General features: G+C 33.2%; 1 pseudogene; it reads left to right on the forward strand.

Moving 5' to 3' along the window:
* The first annotated feature begins 612 nt into the window (after nucleotides 1-612).
* LOC148999796 (nucleoside hydrolase 3-like) lies at nucleotides 613-14,033 on the forward strand (annotated as a pseudogene).
* Nucleotides 14,034-17,811: the final 3,778 nt, after the last annotated feature.

Here is a 17,811-nt window from a genome sequence, read left to right on the forward strand (position 1 = left end):
TTTAGCGCTTTTATAGTAGAAGTGAAATCTCTGGATTTCACCCCATACCCATAAATCTACAAATTCACGTTTTTAGTGTAAAAGAATGAATCTCTAGATTTCATGAATCCAGAGATTTTCACAACCAAATGAGTATAAATCTCGCATTCATGAATCTAGAGATTTGAAATCTCTGGATTCATGTAACCAAACAGGCCCTTAGCAAACTCAATTCATAAGGTTTTACTCTAATTCAAACCCTTAAACCTTTCTCTCACCCTCTGCAGGTGATTGTTGCAAGTATTTGATAGATTAAGAGGATTAGAAAGAACCAGCATCTTGATAGGTCCCAACCCAAAAGGAAACCTTCATGAACAACCTGAAAGGCACGTTGGTTTTCTTAACATCTGATACGGACCAAACATTCTTTCTTTATCTCAAATGAACAAATATACTTATTTCATTATCATTTAGATAGGATTGATCTTACATTTTTTTTGTTTTTGGTTTTTTTTTCCTTCCCCTTTTTGCATTTAAATTCTAATATCATGAATGTATTTTGATGTAACTGTTGTTCTCTAAGTGATTTCAGGGATAAGAATTACACTTGGGGGTTGCCATAGAAGGAGAAATATGGTGCTGTGGCAAGCTGTTTGTTTACTGGTTGTGTTGGGTGTTTTCGGCCGAACGTTCAGTTATTTCAGGGTTCAGCAACCTCAAAGGCTTCTTTTGGATACAGATGTTGATGCGGATGATATATTTGCTCTATTGTATCTACTGAAACAGAGCACAACGGAGATCAAACTAGAGGTTCTCTCTATCTTTGTGTTTTTGTGGGTTTTGGAAAATGGTCTAAAGGAAAAGGATAAGCCCAATTTAGCCATAACCTTGAACCAAATGTATTGGTTATTGGTAGCCCACTCTCATTTTCACTTTCACAAGTGAAATTTTCTGGTGAATTATTTTTGTTCTTTTTATTTATTATTATTTTTTTTTTGGGAGGGGGGGGAACTTAGGTGCTTACGCCCACCTTGACTTCTCCTCAGGAAGATAGCTATTTCATATATAATTTAAATATAAGGAGGGGCTACACCCCTGGCCTCGAGGGATTTGATCTGACCTCCTATGTGGAATCGTTGTTTTTTTCCAACTGAACCATCCGCCCTCAGGGTTATTTTTCTAGTGATTTTTCATTCACACATGAAAATGAATGGTTGCAAGATATTTAGATAGAATTTAGTACATGGGACTCGCAATTGGTGAATTCAATATGAATCCTGTTACGTTTAGGATTGGCGTAATATTGGTGTGTATGTTATTGAGAAATGAATGCCTAAAAATACAACAACAGGAGATAAACTTTATCCATAAGAAAGGAGACCCTACCTAAAATAGAATATTACAATAAACGATAGAACTACCTAGAATAGAAAATTACAATAAGAAATGTACCTGTAATAGAAGATTACAATAAGAGATCTAACTATACTAGAATTTAATAATAAGAGATGTTATTGTTCATTTTGACATAGTATGATTCTACGCTGCCTAAAGAGGTAGTTAATAATATTATTGTTAGTCTAGGGGGGGAATGACTTGTTGTTTTCCATTAAGCTACCAAAAATGCAAGATATACATAAAAATATTGAATAACACTCCTTTTAAGGTGAAGCATGAAGATCATGAATGTCCAGTTTGGATAGAATATGATGGAATGATACACAACTAAGGAGCATGGTAAATAAATCAAAAAGGTGCTCAAATGAGGCAAGTTTGGGTGGAACAAAGATGATGGATGATGCGCGACCAAGAAACGTGACAAAAATATTAGGAAACAATGCATACATGCTTAGAGGAATAAGGAATTTAGTTTAGGGTTTAGGATTTTGAGTGTCGGGTAGGTTTTAGGATTTAGGCTTTGAAAGATTTGGCACAAGATCTAGCGTTCATGGTTTAGGTTTAGCATTTGGAAATAGTTTTTGGGTTTTTGGTTACACTATAGAGAGAATGGGTGGCTTTTTTCTAAGATGTATTGATTTAGAATAAGGAATGAAGATTAGGATTAGGATTTAGACTTGGGGAAGATGATGGTTTGATTTCTGCTAGAGAAGCTAGTGCAGGTATTAAGTATATACGAATGGACATTTAAAATTGAAGGTGATGTTGGTTTCATCGGAAAGGAAGTTGAATGACCAAAGAGGTACTAGGGTAATTAGAATTATGAAGATAATAAGGAGAAGATAGGCTAGCAACTGCTAGAGTAGCAGCTGGGGATGGAGCTTGGTTCCCATGAGGAAGAAGATAGGATCGAATGTTAGGCTGATGCCATGTTAAAGTTTATAATTAATTAGCTGAAAATTGGTGAGTATGTTATTGATAAATGAAATGCATATAAATAAAAGAATGAGAGTTCAACTTTAAGAAAAGAGACATACATATAGAATATATATAATATTACGATAAATGAGAGAACTTCCTAGAATAGAAAATTACATAAGGCAAATACCTTTAATAGAAGATTACAATTAAAGACCTACCTATACTAGAATATTACATTAAGTAAACTATAAAAAATGCAAGATATATACAATAATATTGACTAACAATTCACAACAAATACCTATAGATATATTTGCGTATGTTAAAAACCTGTATGCTCTCATGTATACATGAAAAACCTGTTCATGCAAAACCCATATATTTTTTTGGTCTGCACAACACTTATTACAAGTGTTCTACATTATTTGAAGTTTCTATTGTATATGTAAACAGTAGAGTCCCTCTTGAAAGTTAAATATCTCTCTGGAAATATACTTCTAGGGCAAGAAGATTTTTCTAAATAGTTGATTTTCACTATTATTAGGTCGTTCTTTTTTACTTAAGTTTGTCTTCAATCTTAACCATAGTCCATAGACAAGTTAAGGATTGAGATGTTTAAGTTGGCAAAACATTAGTGATGTTTCATGAGCTTTGCATTAGTTTTCTCAGTCTTGTTTACTAAATCTGTTATTTTGTTATGTTCTTTTACATTTGCATAAATGTTTTAAGTGTTAGCTAGAGAAGTTATTATCTTGACTTTATCCACTATTAAATTAAAATTTTCACAAGAAGATTACATTCTAACATTATTATAGGGTATCACAATCAGTGCCAATTCTTGGACTGATGCTGGACATGCCGTGAATCACATATATGACATCCTCCACATGATGGATAGGGATGAAATTGCAGTTGGAGTTGGGGGTGATGGTGGCATTTCACCAAATGGTACTATACTCCCAAATGTTGGTGGATATCTTCCTATGATTGATCAGGTAAGTTGAGATTCATGATCTTGTTTAAAGTTTGTTGAGGATAACTAGGGGAAGAGCCAGGATTCAACATGGGTTTTAATTATATTTTCTTTAAAATACTGTTTTAATTGTATTCCTTGGATAATTATTGAGAATGACTTTTCTACCCATTATACTTGTGGGGTCCATGTGAGACCTATCCCCCCTATTCAGACATGGCCTCATGAGGATAACCTTCAAAATATAGATTACACCTCATCTTCAAGGAGCACATAGAAATCATGGGTAATTTGAATTTAATAGATATCATTCATGATAAAATGATACCTTATAAATAAAGCTTGAGGACCCAAATGTGTACAAGTAGATTTCTTAAAGTCCAAAAACCTCAAAAATTTTACATGAATATCAGTTACTAAATTTCGAAGCCTCCATATTCATTGATATAAAACTTCAAAAAATCATTGTCCATGTCTGTCTCTTCTCCAACTATCAATCATCACTTTGAATCTAAAATTGAGTGGAGATAGTTTTACCCCTTTGGTTGTGTGAAAGCATTTGAATTCTGAATATCTTGAGATTCACATTTTTACAGTCTATCTTCAAACATGAATCTATAGATTTATGTCATATGTGGTGAAATCTAGAGGTTTCATCTTATCTGAATATCAAACGTTAAACATTTTAACTATAATTGAGATAAATATTTACTGGATAAATCCAGTTTCAATCTAAGGGGTTACAATCAGAATTATTGATTCATTTATCAAGATAACTACAAGAATGTGTGAAAATATATGACAGAATGTTTAACTAAATTTGGAAATATATGACTCAAGTAACTAACAGCCCTATGTATAAATCGTTAAATTGAATCTCTAGTTCTCCAATTGAATCAAAACTTTAAGAGAAAGTTTAGGATTCATGAGGTAGTTTCTACCTCATCTTATCATGCTATAGTCACACAAAACTGTGCGATTTTGTTTAGATATAAGAGTGCGTGAAACTCATCATACCCTATCAAATTAAAATGCCATCTATATTTGATGCCTTTAATGATCCTCTTATTAGTTTCAGCATGGTTGAAAGTATACAATCAACTAATGGTTTATTTTCCTTATTATTATTATTATTATGTTTTAATAGGATATGTCAACAGCGGGAGGTTGTCGATGCAGACAAGCTGTTTCTAAGCGGCTGCGTATAAATACAAATTATGGCTTGCGTAGAGGTTTTCTTCCTCAAGTACTTTTATTTTTTGCTCTTTCTTCTTTTTCTTCAATTTAAAGCATCTCACGAAGAAAAGAAAACAAACAAACAAACAAACAAACAAACACCGGAATATGAGTAAACCTGAAAGTTTGAAAACTCTAAAAATAAGTTTCTCCACCAATAGAGAATGGCTAACCCACCATCCTAGTGTTCGTAGACCTCTCTCCTAGGGTTTTAAACTGTCTTTAAAATGGCTTTTGCATAGAGTTAATTGGTCATATTTTATTTTCTCTTTTAAAATTTTAAATTTATGAAACTGGAACTATTTAGTTGAGCTCCAATATCAAAACTTAGATGTGTTTTGTAATACTTTATTGTCATTGCTTAGCTCCTGTATTTAATATGACCTAAAAGAACTGATTGAAAGGTAGAAATTCATGTAACCAATCTCATTTACTTGAGATAAGGACTTATTATAGTTATCAAACACATTTCACTACCAAATCTCATTTGACATATTGGTTCTTGAGTATTTATGTACAACTTAAAAAATGAAAGAGATCCAAAAAAGACTAGATTGATGCTATTTTACTCCATTACTAGAAGGTGTATGAGAGAGTTTATGTGCAGGGGACAAGAAGTTATTCTCCTCTTCAACAACCAACTGCACAACAAGTGATGATCGATACAATATCAAAAGGTCCAATATCTATACTTCTCCTTGGAAGCCATACAAACTTCGCCATTTTTCTCATGACTAATCCTCATTTGAAGAAAAATATCAAACACATTTATGTGATGGGAGGTGCTGTGAGATCAAAGAACCCAACAGGTTGTTGTCCAGAGAATGCATATTCACCATCTTGCAAGCTTTCACAATGCGGGAATCCTGGTAACTTGGTTCTAGGATATCTAAGCAATCCATATGCAGAGTTTAATATTTTCATGGATCCTTTTGCAGCATATCAGGTAATTAACTAAACTTTTTGTGTTCCTGTTGCATTCCATTAAGTAGCCTTCACCACTTCAACCTTATTCACTTTTATTAGATGTTGATATACACTTCTCTTTAACATAGGTTTTTCATTCTGGAATTCCTGTAACCCTTATTCCCTTGGATGCAACAAATACTATCCCTATACATGAGAAGTTTTTCACTGCACTTGAACATAGACAACATACACACGAGGCACGATATAGCTTCATCACCTTGAAGATAATCCGTGATACTTGGTTTGATGACCAATTCTATAAGGTAACTCATTTTATTGTTATGATTTTGAATTAAGTTTTCCTGAGTAAATATCATTAGTCAAAATAATGATAAAAAGGTTGAATCTTGAGCTTATATGATAAAATGTTCACTAATTTTTTTTTATTGATCAACATTAATCTATTATTATCCTTTTGTAGAGTTATTTCATGTGGGATCCCTTTGCAGCTGGAGTTACTGTATCAATACTGCGTAACCTATATAAGAAAAATGGAGATAACGAATTTGCAGAGATGGAATATATGAATCTTACTATAGTTACTTCAAATAAACCTTATGGAATTTTTGATGGCTCAAATCCATTCTTTGATGGTCTTCCAATTCCAAAGTTCAATTTGAAAAGTAATGGAGTGCACAGTGGTCATGTTCAAATGGGGCTTCAAGATCCATTTTGCATTGTGAAAAATGCTAGAAGGAGATGTGAGGTATATGGTTTGTACAACATAGAAATTTATTCAATATTACATTTTCTGTACTTATCACAAAATACATATATTTATTAACTAAATTAAAAAAATATATATTAAATAGGATGGTTACACAAAGGAGGTGATAGGTCAAGAGGCTGTCCAAGTTCTTGTTGCTACTAAGGCAAAACCAGCAAAGAATTCCAAAAGTGCACTTGATAAAGAATTTTACAATAGCTTCATGGATGTAAGATATTCTATAATTTCATTATCCAAGAAATTTGAATTTTAATAATTTTTTCACGAAGTATGAAAATATGAATATTGGTTTTTTGTTTTGGTTGTAGGTACTAAACCTCCCTCAACAAGCTGGAAAATATAACTTCACAACACAATTTCCTTATTACGAAGAAGTTCTACACAAGCCTAATCTTGGAGGAAGAAAAATGGGCAAATCTGTTATATTTGACATGGACATGAGTCCTGGAGATTTTCTCTCTCTTATCTATCTACTTAAAGCACCTGTTGAAATCATCAGTCTCAAGGTAAGGCTTTAATCCTTTTACAAATTTTATAGGTTATTAATATTGTATATCACAAGTAGGGGAGTTAATAAAACCTTATTGACAACTTGACCCTATGTTACTTTTATTTAATTAAAGTTATATTTAAATTTTAAAATGACTTTAAACAAATCTAGTATTCCTCTTTTTTTGTGTAAGTGACAATATCAATATCCCACTAACTCTAAATATCTAAATATATTCCCACTATGAGGCTTACTTAGGTGTGAGTTGGATAATTTTTTAACTCTAACCAGGTCGGATAGGGTTTGGGGTTCAATTTCGTTCTCTAGGGTAGGATTAGGGTTCAAGGTTTGTCCAAACCCCAGCTCGTTGACACCCATGATCACAATAGTGGACCTTGGTGCAATTGTTAGGGTACTCATCGTGACAAAGTGATCATAGGTTCAAGTTTGCTATCTTTGCAAAAAAGGTAGGGTTGTATACATTATTCCTTCAAAGACCCCACAATAGTGATAGCCTTATTCCTTATATGCATCCTTTAAAGTTCATGTCTTCAAGCAAATTAACTAAAATAGGTCTTCAATCTGAAGATAATCCCCTTAATTTCGAAAAATTCACAAGAAATATAAGGACAAGGAAAATGTATTGTGAATCATTTTTCTCTATGGTAGTCAGATTTATTTATTAGTAATCTCAGGTTTTGTAACAAGTACTAAGTAGAGAGAAGAAAGAAGAGAGAATAATTGGAGAATAGGCTTGGGCAATAGAATCTATATATTCTACTGTACTAGCAAGTACATATTTTAATAAACTAAAATAAAATTACAAAAGAAAATAACTTTTAATTGTTACCTAATTAAGCTTAAAGCTTAGTAAGAAACTCACTTAGCTTAGGATATTAATAACCAAAGACCCGAACCAATTACGAAACCACAATAGGGGGACTCCCCCTGTCGTCTTACATGATACCTCTCATTATCTATAACACTCCCCCTCAAGCTGGAGTATACACAAAGAAAGTTCAAACTTAGACAAATAAGAATAAACTTGAAATGTAGCACCAATTTAAATCGTATTAGCATTCAAACACCAACAAACTCAAATCAATACCCCAATCAACTAGTATAAATCTATGTCTTCACATCAACCAACCAAAACATAGACACCCTTTTCCAATGAAGGTCTCAAAATGCAATATGCAATGGCAATAGAAAAGCCCATCAAATGTAGCACTTAACAACCATAAAGAAACACCAAATATAGCACCGTAACGACTACATAAAAGTCTATAAAATTGCAACTCCAAGGCGTGCATAAAGAATCTTATGAAGGTGCAACTCCCATAGCTACACAAAAATTCCATAAAGGTATACCTCCAATGACTATACAAAAGCCTATTCCAAATAAGACATTCCAACCACCCAACTCACTCTGGAGTCCATTGAAATCCAGAAAAGTCTCTTGCAGTCGACATCTTCAATCTCTCCCTCGTTTACCATTAAATATGATAATAATAATAAATAAATAAACCAATAATCACCTTAAATGACGAATATCTCAAGAAATTTCATAACAGAAGATTTCCTTAAATAAAATCCGAATATGTCTTCAATCACACAACAACAAACAAAATCCCAAACTGATGTAATGCTTGCCAAATTAAGATAACGACAACATTAGTAATTAATCTACCAATCCCAGCTCAATCCTTGGTTGAGTTCAAGTAAAGATACCAAATTATTTAAATCCTGGGTCCCAAGCTCTTATGATAACTAATGGGCTTACAAAATCAACAAATTGGCCCCACTTAAAGAGAGAATGCCAATATTATTTGGTCTAGAATTTTTAAGGGGTTATTAGTAAATAAGAAAAGAAATCTAAAGAAGAAAAAAAATACCATCTATGATGTAATACACATCTCACTTAAGTTAAAAATCATGATAATGAAACTTCATTTTTTTTTCTTCTTTTCTTTTTAATAGTTTTGCTTTCACTTTGAAGTAGCAAACAAATTTGCCAATAGCTTTAAATTCCATTTAAAATATAATCGGTTCTAACTATTTATATTTTGATATATTTCTCTTAGGCAATATTTGTGAGTCCAATAGGATGGGCGAATACAGCAACAATAGATGCCATCTATGATGTACTACACATGATGGGGCGTGATGACATCCTAGTTGGTTTAGGAAATGAATTACCTCTGAATCACTCACTGATCACCAATACTACTGTTACTGTTGATGATTGCAATTATTTAAAAGCAATACCAAATGGTGGTGGTGGATTTTTGGATTCTGATACACTTTATGGGTTGGCTCGTGAGTTGCCTCGAAGTCCTAGAAGGTAACCCTTCAAAACTCCATTATCATTCATTTGAGATTGCATTACCATCATATACTTATCTTAACTAAACTATCAAGATTTTTTCATTTGACATATTAATCAAGTGCTCATTTGTTGAATGCTTAATCATAGGGTTCAACTCTTAGAAACAAAGGCAAGGCTGCATATATATTTCAATCTCTTCGGCCAAACCCTACTAAACATGAGAGCACCTATGCATTGAGTACATAAGGCTTATAATCCCCCCCCCCTTTTTTGGGTTAATATAGACGACCAATGTAGATAGGTCTCATTTTGAATTCGTGTCTCATTTAATGTATTGCCTTCTTGACACAATAGTAGAATCATGAACGCATGTCAATGCACCCTCTACGTTTATGGTAGGAGTTGGGATCACCACTCTGTTGGGAGAGAAGTATGTGCTTTTCTGACGGCTGAGGCTTCTTCTTCACCACAAATTATATGAGACCCACATCTGAATAATAATAAAATATTAAAGTAAAATTGTCATTGAATCTCACATAGGTTCCACTCAAATTTGTAGTGAAAGAAGCATTAGGAGAACCCATACTACCCGACAGGAAAGTCATACGAAAACTATACTCGTATGCAAGGTTATATTTCATAAAGATCATCTGACATGTATATCCCGTAACATTTCCTCTATAGGTATATATTATAAGTGACTGAAAAATATCTCCAGTTGTTGCTAAATTTAAGAAGAAAAGGTCTCTCAAGCTTTAGACTATGTGATACCATTTCATTGTTATTGTTATTATTACTATTATTTTCTTAAAATATCAGTAATTTGTTCAACAAAAATGGAGTTATACTTCAGGTACACTGCAGAGACCTCTCTGAAATTTGGAGCTCTTAGAGATACTGATCATCCAGAATATAGACAACCATCTGCATTGGAAGTTTGGAAGTCTATTGTGGAGAAAATGGATCGAAGGCAGAAAATTACAGTACTGACTAGTGGACCTCTTACAAATTTAGCAAACATCATATTATCAGATAAGAATTTGAGCTCCACCATTCAGGTAAGGAATCTTTGGTGTTGTTTATTTATTTATTTATTTATTTTTGGTAAAAGCTCATTTGTATTTAGAATAGAAAAAGGAAAAACTTACATCAAGAAAAATTACATTTGCAGAGTATTGATCCTTGCCTTTCTCTCCATATCCCTAATATTTCAAACAGAATATCATCATAAAAAATTATAGAATGGAAGAACCCTTCCCTATCAGAGGAGCCTATATTCTAAGTTTGATTTTCATCTTATTGTTTTCTTTCTCCACCAAGAGTTGATCAATTTCTGGAATATCTTCAGAAGCAATCTCCCTTCGCCTACTGTTTGAGATCTTCCTTTAAAAACCCATAGATACTAAGCTAGATTGTTTCCTCCCCTCTCACCCACCAAGTTGTCCTATCCTCTAGTTAATCTCATAATTCATACTAGAACGTCTTGGCTTCGCTGCAACACCCAACTGAAATGTTGTATCAACTTCTAATTCATTAGACACTTTATCAATGGTAAACTCACCTTCCACGTGGGCCCCCTCAATGTTCTCTACACTTTGAATTTGAAATCCGGGCCCCACCTTATCAACAAAGAGCACTTGTTTGAATTTGAACTAAATCCTCTACATTCTCTGTATTTTTAATCTGAAATTTGGGCCCCACCTTGTCCACAAGAATTTGAACTAAATCCCTATCGTTTCTAGAGTTAGATAAAGAGCAAATTGCACTGGCACCCCAAAATGAAAGCTTTAAAGTACTGACACCCCACTTTATGTTTGAAAAACATAGACACTCCAATTCATTAAACACATTAGTCCATTCTGTTAGTGAAACAGTTAACCCACTGTTTATTTTTCTTTAATTCCAAAAATGCCCTTACCAAAATCTGAGGAGAAAAAAAAATAAAAAATAAAAAACTAAAAAGCAATGTCTTCATCAAATAACCTTTGTAGGTAGAAGAATGTCTCTTTTTTTTTTTTTTTTTTTTTTTTTTTTGATAAATGAGAACAAGATTTCTTGGAAGGGTATAATAGACTTTGCGATAATATAACTAACCATTCTAACAGAATATGAATTATGTGTTTTTCAAACATAAAGTGGGTTGTTAGTGCTTAAAAGCCTCCGTTTTGGGGTGCCAGTGCAATTTGCTCTTAGATAAATTATCAAAAGCTCTTTGAATTTGAGCCTTTCAGAGTTTGCTTCTGACTCAACTTCATCTCGAAGTTGCACTTGGACGTTGGGACTCCTGTCAACCCCAACCCTCGTCGTTGGAGTTCCTTCTAGATTACCAAAATTTCAGAGTTCGAAATCATAGGGACCTTCGATTTATCTCTACATTGTTGCTTTGGATGGCCCTCATGATTACACATTGAGAATTTTGTGATGCCATCTTCATAGATCCCTCTTTGAAAAATTAAAAAATAAAAAACTGAGAATACACAGGAAGTACCTTGTTCCAGTCTTTCAATTTGCACCTCACTTTCTCCCAACTCCACCAATATTCTTGCATAATGGCCAACAAAACCCTTGTGTGTTTTTCAATTAAGTGACACAGGACATCCCACAGTCTTTGCAATTTAAAGTAGAACTTTTTTGTGCCAATATTCTAGATGTAGATCTGGAAAACACACCCACACTAGCTTAGCTAGCTGCTGGTGGAGGGGCTTGAACAATGAAATCTAGACGCCATCTTTGAAGGCGGATAAACTGATTTCCCACCTTCCACTTGCAATGACACCAGACCTCCTTCATGTCTCCCTCACTCATGAACTGAAAAATTATGAACCCTTTTTCACGTAGAAAGCAAAACCATTGCCTGTATTAATTTCTAGGATTTCCTCACAAGATCTCCCAACTCATCCATGTAAGCAAGTTGAAATTTGACTCTACCAATAAGTGGGAAACAAAATGATTATGTTGCACTTGATACTCTTGCTGAGAAATCACAATTCTTCGATGAGAACCAGCTTGTATGAGAGAGGGATGAGTCAATTTCAGGCTTCTTGGAGTTTCCAACAACACCAACATAAGATTTCTTTCCATCCCCGGCTCCAACTCCTTCATTTCCGGCCTCCTCAGTTGGTTTCAGGCGCCAAAAAAAAATCCATTGGAACTCCATTTCCTCAGAGCTTCTTTCTCCTCACTCAATTTTTTCTACATCCCTTTGATATTTCAAGTTTTCATAAATTAATTATTGTGAATTTGGATGAAACTAATGAGGTAAACTAAGGATAATTTCACCTAAAAAAGGGGATTGATTTCCTAATTACATGATGTATAGAACTGGCAAGAGAAAGGGTGATCAGGAAATTCCAGAGTTAGTATGATCATGATTGGCCATGTATACAAATATTTTGTTGTTAAAATAACACATCACTTTGTAGGATGTATATATAGTTGGAGGACACGTCAGTTCTGATGACAGTGATGAAGGAAATCTCTTCACAATTCCTTCAAACAAATTTGCAGAATTTAACATGTTCCTTGATCCTTTTGCTGCAAAGATAGTCTTTGAATCAGATCTCAGCATCACACTGATTCCACTTGGGGTTCAGAGACAAGTCACTTCTTTTCCTAAGATGTTAGAAGAGTTGCAGAACGTTAACAGGACACCTGAAGTTGAATTTGCCCAGAACTTGCTCTCAAAGCTATACAGATTGCAACAAAAGCATCATAGATACAATCACATGGTAAAGTAATTCCCTGCATTATTTTCTTTTTGCAAGAGAAAGAAACTTAAAGGTGTTTAAGAGTTAAAAACTGTTGTCTCTATCGTTTGATGTTGTTCTTGTTTTGAGGAAAAGGGTGTTTGTGTGTATTTTGTATAGGAGATTCAAATCATGAAAATCAAAGAAGGAAAGAGAACCAATCAACAAACTGTTATTGCATATGTTAAACTAAATCAATGAAAGAAGAGTTCTAGATCCTTTATCTTAGTGATATTCTGCAATGGATCTAGACATTGGAGGTGCCTTTTTGTGTTTTCTTTCCATTCTTTTAGCTTGTGAACTCTATAGGTTATTTCCACGCTTTCAAATTGACGAACCACAATGATGGAGGTTCAGGATTAGCTTGGAGAATTCGTAAAGCATAGGGGAGTATTCTTAATCAATGTGTTTCTGTTTGGTTTTCCATCCCTCTATTTATAATATTTTCCCTCAACCTTAATTCCTTAATTAGGTTTTCCTTATATTCATCTTAGGAAGGGAATATTAGAGTCCTGTTTAGACTCAATTGAATAGAGGAGTAGTCATCTTAAACTACATAACCATCTTGCTGCCACCTATGATGCAAATTGTAGTGGGACCCACCCACTATAATTAACAGCATACAATCTCGATTCAAAGTTACTTCCTTGTGAGATCAAATCATAGTTTGAATTGTGGTTTGGCCTTACAATGAAGTAATTTGAATTGGGATTGAGTACAATGACAACTCATTGATTTTGGTATAAGTTCTAGCAATGGTTCATTTCTGTGATGCAATCTGAGAGATGTGTTAAGGATCTGCAGCTGTAACATTATTCTCTATAACAAATCTCATCCAAACATAAAAAATTTGAGAAAGCACATGAAATTGTAATTGTGGTTTGCCAATTTACATTGTTAATTTCCTGCATAGTTTTCTGTTCTTTTCTTTTTACTGGCTTTTAACTGTTCATGAATGATTGTTTCTACTGCAGGATATATACCTGGGAGAACTTCTAGGTGCACCAATAATGGCTAATTACAATCCTCATCTGAACCAAACTTTTCAAATCAAGTCCATCAAAGTAATTGCTACAGGTGATGAATCCAAAGATGGACAAATTGAGGTCGATGAAAAGCAAAGGTTTTTAGTCAAAGTATTAGAAAGTGTTGATTTCATGGCATATTATAAAAACTTTGCGAATCTGCTTGGCCATAAAAATCAATCTGCTGTGGTTGGTAGTTTCAAAGAGCAAAGGTGAATGTGGGGTTCACCTTCAAACTAGGACAATTCACAAGTTGTAAATCAACTTCTTTTTCTTTTTCCCACATTATGCTGTAATAGTTGAAATCGAGAACAAAAAGGGATTTATCTAGTCTTCTAAAATCATGTCATGACACTTTATTTCTTATCTAAGGATTATGATGCATATGGAGTAGCACCTCAGGTACCTCAGGGTCCCAGATTTTAAATGGGCTGAAATTCGATTGGGCACTTTGGGACAATTCCTTAAGCAAGACTCACTGTTATGCAGTAACAACGTCATTTTTTCATGTTTTGATGTCATTTTGAGGGGGTTTTTTTACATTTTTCTGTTTTCAGTGACATTTTCATAGTTTTACAATGTCTGTTTTACTTCTACTTTAGGGTGTTTTCTCTTTTATCGATCCAAGCTTTTGTTTAGCCTCTTTTCTTTGTCATTTGACTTCTGGTTATATTGTCTAAATTACCTAAGTTGAAGTGCATACTAAACTGAATTAAAATCATTTGATTGATTTTTAGAATTTTAATTACCTTTCTTTTCACATATATGATAGGAAAATTTTTGGGGTTCCTGAGCCCGTAGGGGGAGAAATGGATATCTTAGGATATGTGGGTATAGCAAAAATAAAATTTGTATAGGGTTTTGCAATAGATTTGTAGTGATGCATGGTTCTTCCTCAAGATATTTTCAAAGAAGGTGGAAGACTAACTAGGTAGGCCAGTGGTCCTCATTCTTTCAGGGTGAACACAACACCTCCACCTCCCAATGACCAATGGATATACTTTTGAATTTCATAGCTAGCCTTTTTTCCTTCGAAATGACCTAATATTGTTTTGGTTTTTTATTAAAGTCTATATTAAGTTTCAAAATTAGTTTTTGCATATCTTTTATTTTAATTGTTTTGTTAGTGTGGGACCCATGAGGTAAGGGTGGTAATAAGGCACCCATGAGTAAAGGAGGCCCTTCTTGACCTTGGTTATGAAGCTCTGCATGACATTGATCATGGGTCTTAAAGGTCTTGATCATAGTGATGAGGTGGGTTTACTTGTAGGGTGGAATTTACTCAAATTCTAACTATTGACCTTCAATTATTATTTTCAACTAATGGTCATTACCATGAATGGGGTTAAGGTAATTGAATAGATTAAATTCAATTCATACAAAATAGGTGATATGAAAGTTAATTCTCCATTTAGTGGGAGGTTAGATCAAGGTGGTTTATTCTCATTAGTAGAAAAGGGACAAGCCCATTGATTCTTCATTAGTAGGGGGAATTGATTCTCTCCCTTGTGAAGAGGTGAGTCATTGTGATTCAATGATCCAATTCGTTGTCTTGAGATTCTCAAGGGGTGTAAGGGCTGGTTTTGGCCTATATAAATCCAACCCCTTCATTGCATGTGGTGTTTAATAAAGACACTTCTAACACTTGCATTATTTGATTTACAAAGTTCATTTTTTTCTTTTGAGTTCGTCTAAGTGTTGTGCTGTAGCTTTTGGCTCCTTAAAGGGACTAGAAAAATTAACTCATCTTCTAGTTGGAGGTTGCTTTATCTTGGAGGTGGTGGTGCGAAAAACCCTTGGTAGTAGGGTGCATCAATTACCTTAAAGACAACACTTAAGGTGCGACTCATCCTCGTTTATTGGTGGTTCATTCATTGCAACATCAAGCTCTCTGGATTGGCTAAGGATCTTCATCTTTCAATTATATTGCAATTTCATTATTGTGTTTTGTAGAATTTGTAATACAATTACCCAAATAATTTTACTTAGATGTAGGTTTTTTTATTTGCGAGGTGTATGTGCCTCTAAGTCTTATGTAGTTGTAGTTTCTAGTGTAGTTTGAGTTTGAATGTACTAACAAACTTATTGTTAATGCATTGCTAACTTTTGTTTATGCTATGTTAAAATTAAAATGACTACAAAATCTATGCTTAAAAGTTTAGGGATATTTATTGTTGCCTATTGTATTATAATTTAATTAATTTTTTATTTCTTATACTTTTTGAAATTACTAATCTAACCTTAGACTTTACTTGTGAATATTAATGCCCCTATTGTTGAGCTCCATTAGTTAAGTGATGACATGGCATCTTTGATTTATACAAAAACCCCCAAAATAATTTTGAAACTTTATTTTACTCATTTACTCGTTATATTAAACTACATTACTATCCTAGGGCCTGTTTAGTTACATGAATCTAGAGATTTCAAATCCGGAAAATTGACCGTTTGGTTGTACAAATCTCTGTTCTAAACTGTTCACGTTTAGTGAAAAGGTGAATTTGAAGCCACCGAGATTTCAAAAGCTATACAATTGTACATTCACAAAAATCATGTCGATCAAATAAATTTTTAGGATGAATTCACAGATTTCATTCCACAACCAAACACTTAATTTTATAAATTATAACTCCATAGATTTGAAGTCTATAGATTTGAAATCTCTAGATATCTGAATTTGACTATGTCAAGGAATTAGGAAAAATTGACCTCAAACTTTACCCTCTCAAAAACCCCAAATTTTTGTCCCTCTCATTCTCTTTTGATATTTCAAAATGGTCAAATTATCCTCTATTTTTGTCCCTTTACTCAGATTAAAGCAATTTCTTGCTTCTTCTTATTTATTTATTTATTTATTTTTATCAATTTTTCCATCCTTTTAATCTCCTCTTTTTTCTAAAAGAATCTATTATATTTGATCAGGTGCGTTTTTAGTTTTTCTATTTTCTTCTCTCCCCTCGTTTACAAAAGCTTTTTATTTTTATTTTTTTATTTATATTTTCATTCTTTCCTTTTATGGATTTCTATGAAAGAGTAAGGAATACCTCTAATCATGTTTAATGGATTTGATAGAAGATGGAGAAAGGAAAAAGAAAAAAACAAGTAAATACATTTAATGGGTTACTATAAAAAAGGGAGAAAGAAATAAAGAAAAACAAATTCTATAAAAGAGAATGAAAGAAAAAATATCTATATATAAAAAGTTGAAAAAAAATCCAGGTATAGATTGCTATAAATAGGGATTGGCAATCATAATATATATGGATAGAACTTATAGTGGGGTCTCGGAAAACAAGTAATTTATGTTTGGCTTTTATCTTTTTTTCCCGTTAATTGGAGTTTTTATTAGTTGGAATTTACAATTATCTTAGTAGGAATTTTATATCCTTATTCCTATTTCAGCAAATGATTTTTTTCCGACAAGGGATTGTGATGTCTTTCTACGGTATCACAGGTCTGTTCATTATCTTCTATATGTGGTGCACAATTTCGTGGAATGTAGGTAGTGGTTATGATCGACTAAATAGAAAAGAAGGAATGGTGTGTATTCGTTGGGGTTTTCCTGGAAAAACTCATCCCATCTTCCTTCAATTATTTATGAAAGATATTCAATCAATCAGAATCGAAGTTAAAGAGAGTCTTTATCATTGCGGTGTTCTTTATATGGATATTAGAGGCCAGGAAACCATTCCCTTGACTTGTATTGATGAGCATTTGACTGCTCGAGAACTTGAAAAAAAACTGCTAATTGGCCTATTTTTTGAGCTTACCAATTGAAGTATTTTGAAATAAAAATTAATGCTTTCATAGCATGAGGAAAAGAACTCTCTTTCTTTTCTTTTCTTTTATTTTCTATTATTTTTTTTCTTTTTCTTTCTTTTTCTTTTCTTTTCTTTTCTTTTTCTTTTTCTTTTTTTCTTTTTTTTCTTTTTTTTTTTTTTTTTTTTAGATTCAATATTTTGAATAGATACGTTAAATGTTAAATACAGATGGATCATATATTGTAAATTTCTCTCTT

Source organism: Hakea prostrata, chromosome 11, assembly GCF_041222555.1.
Source record: "Hakea prostrata isolate BN-2017 chromosome 11, UWA_Hpros_2, whole genome shotgun sequence".
Classification (NCBI taxonomy): Eukaryota; Viridiplantae; Streptophyta; class Magnoliopsida; order Proteales; family Proteaceae; genus Hakea; species Hakea prostrata.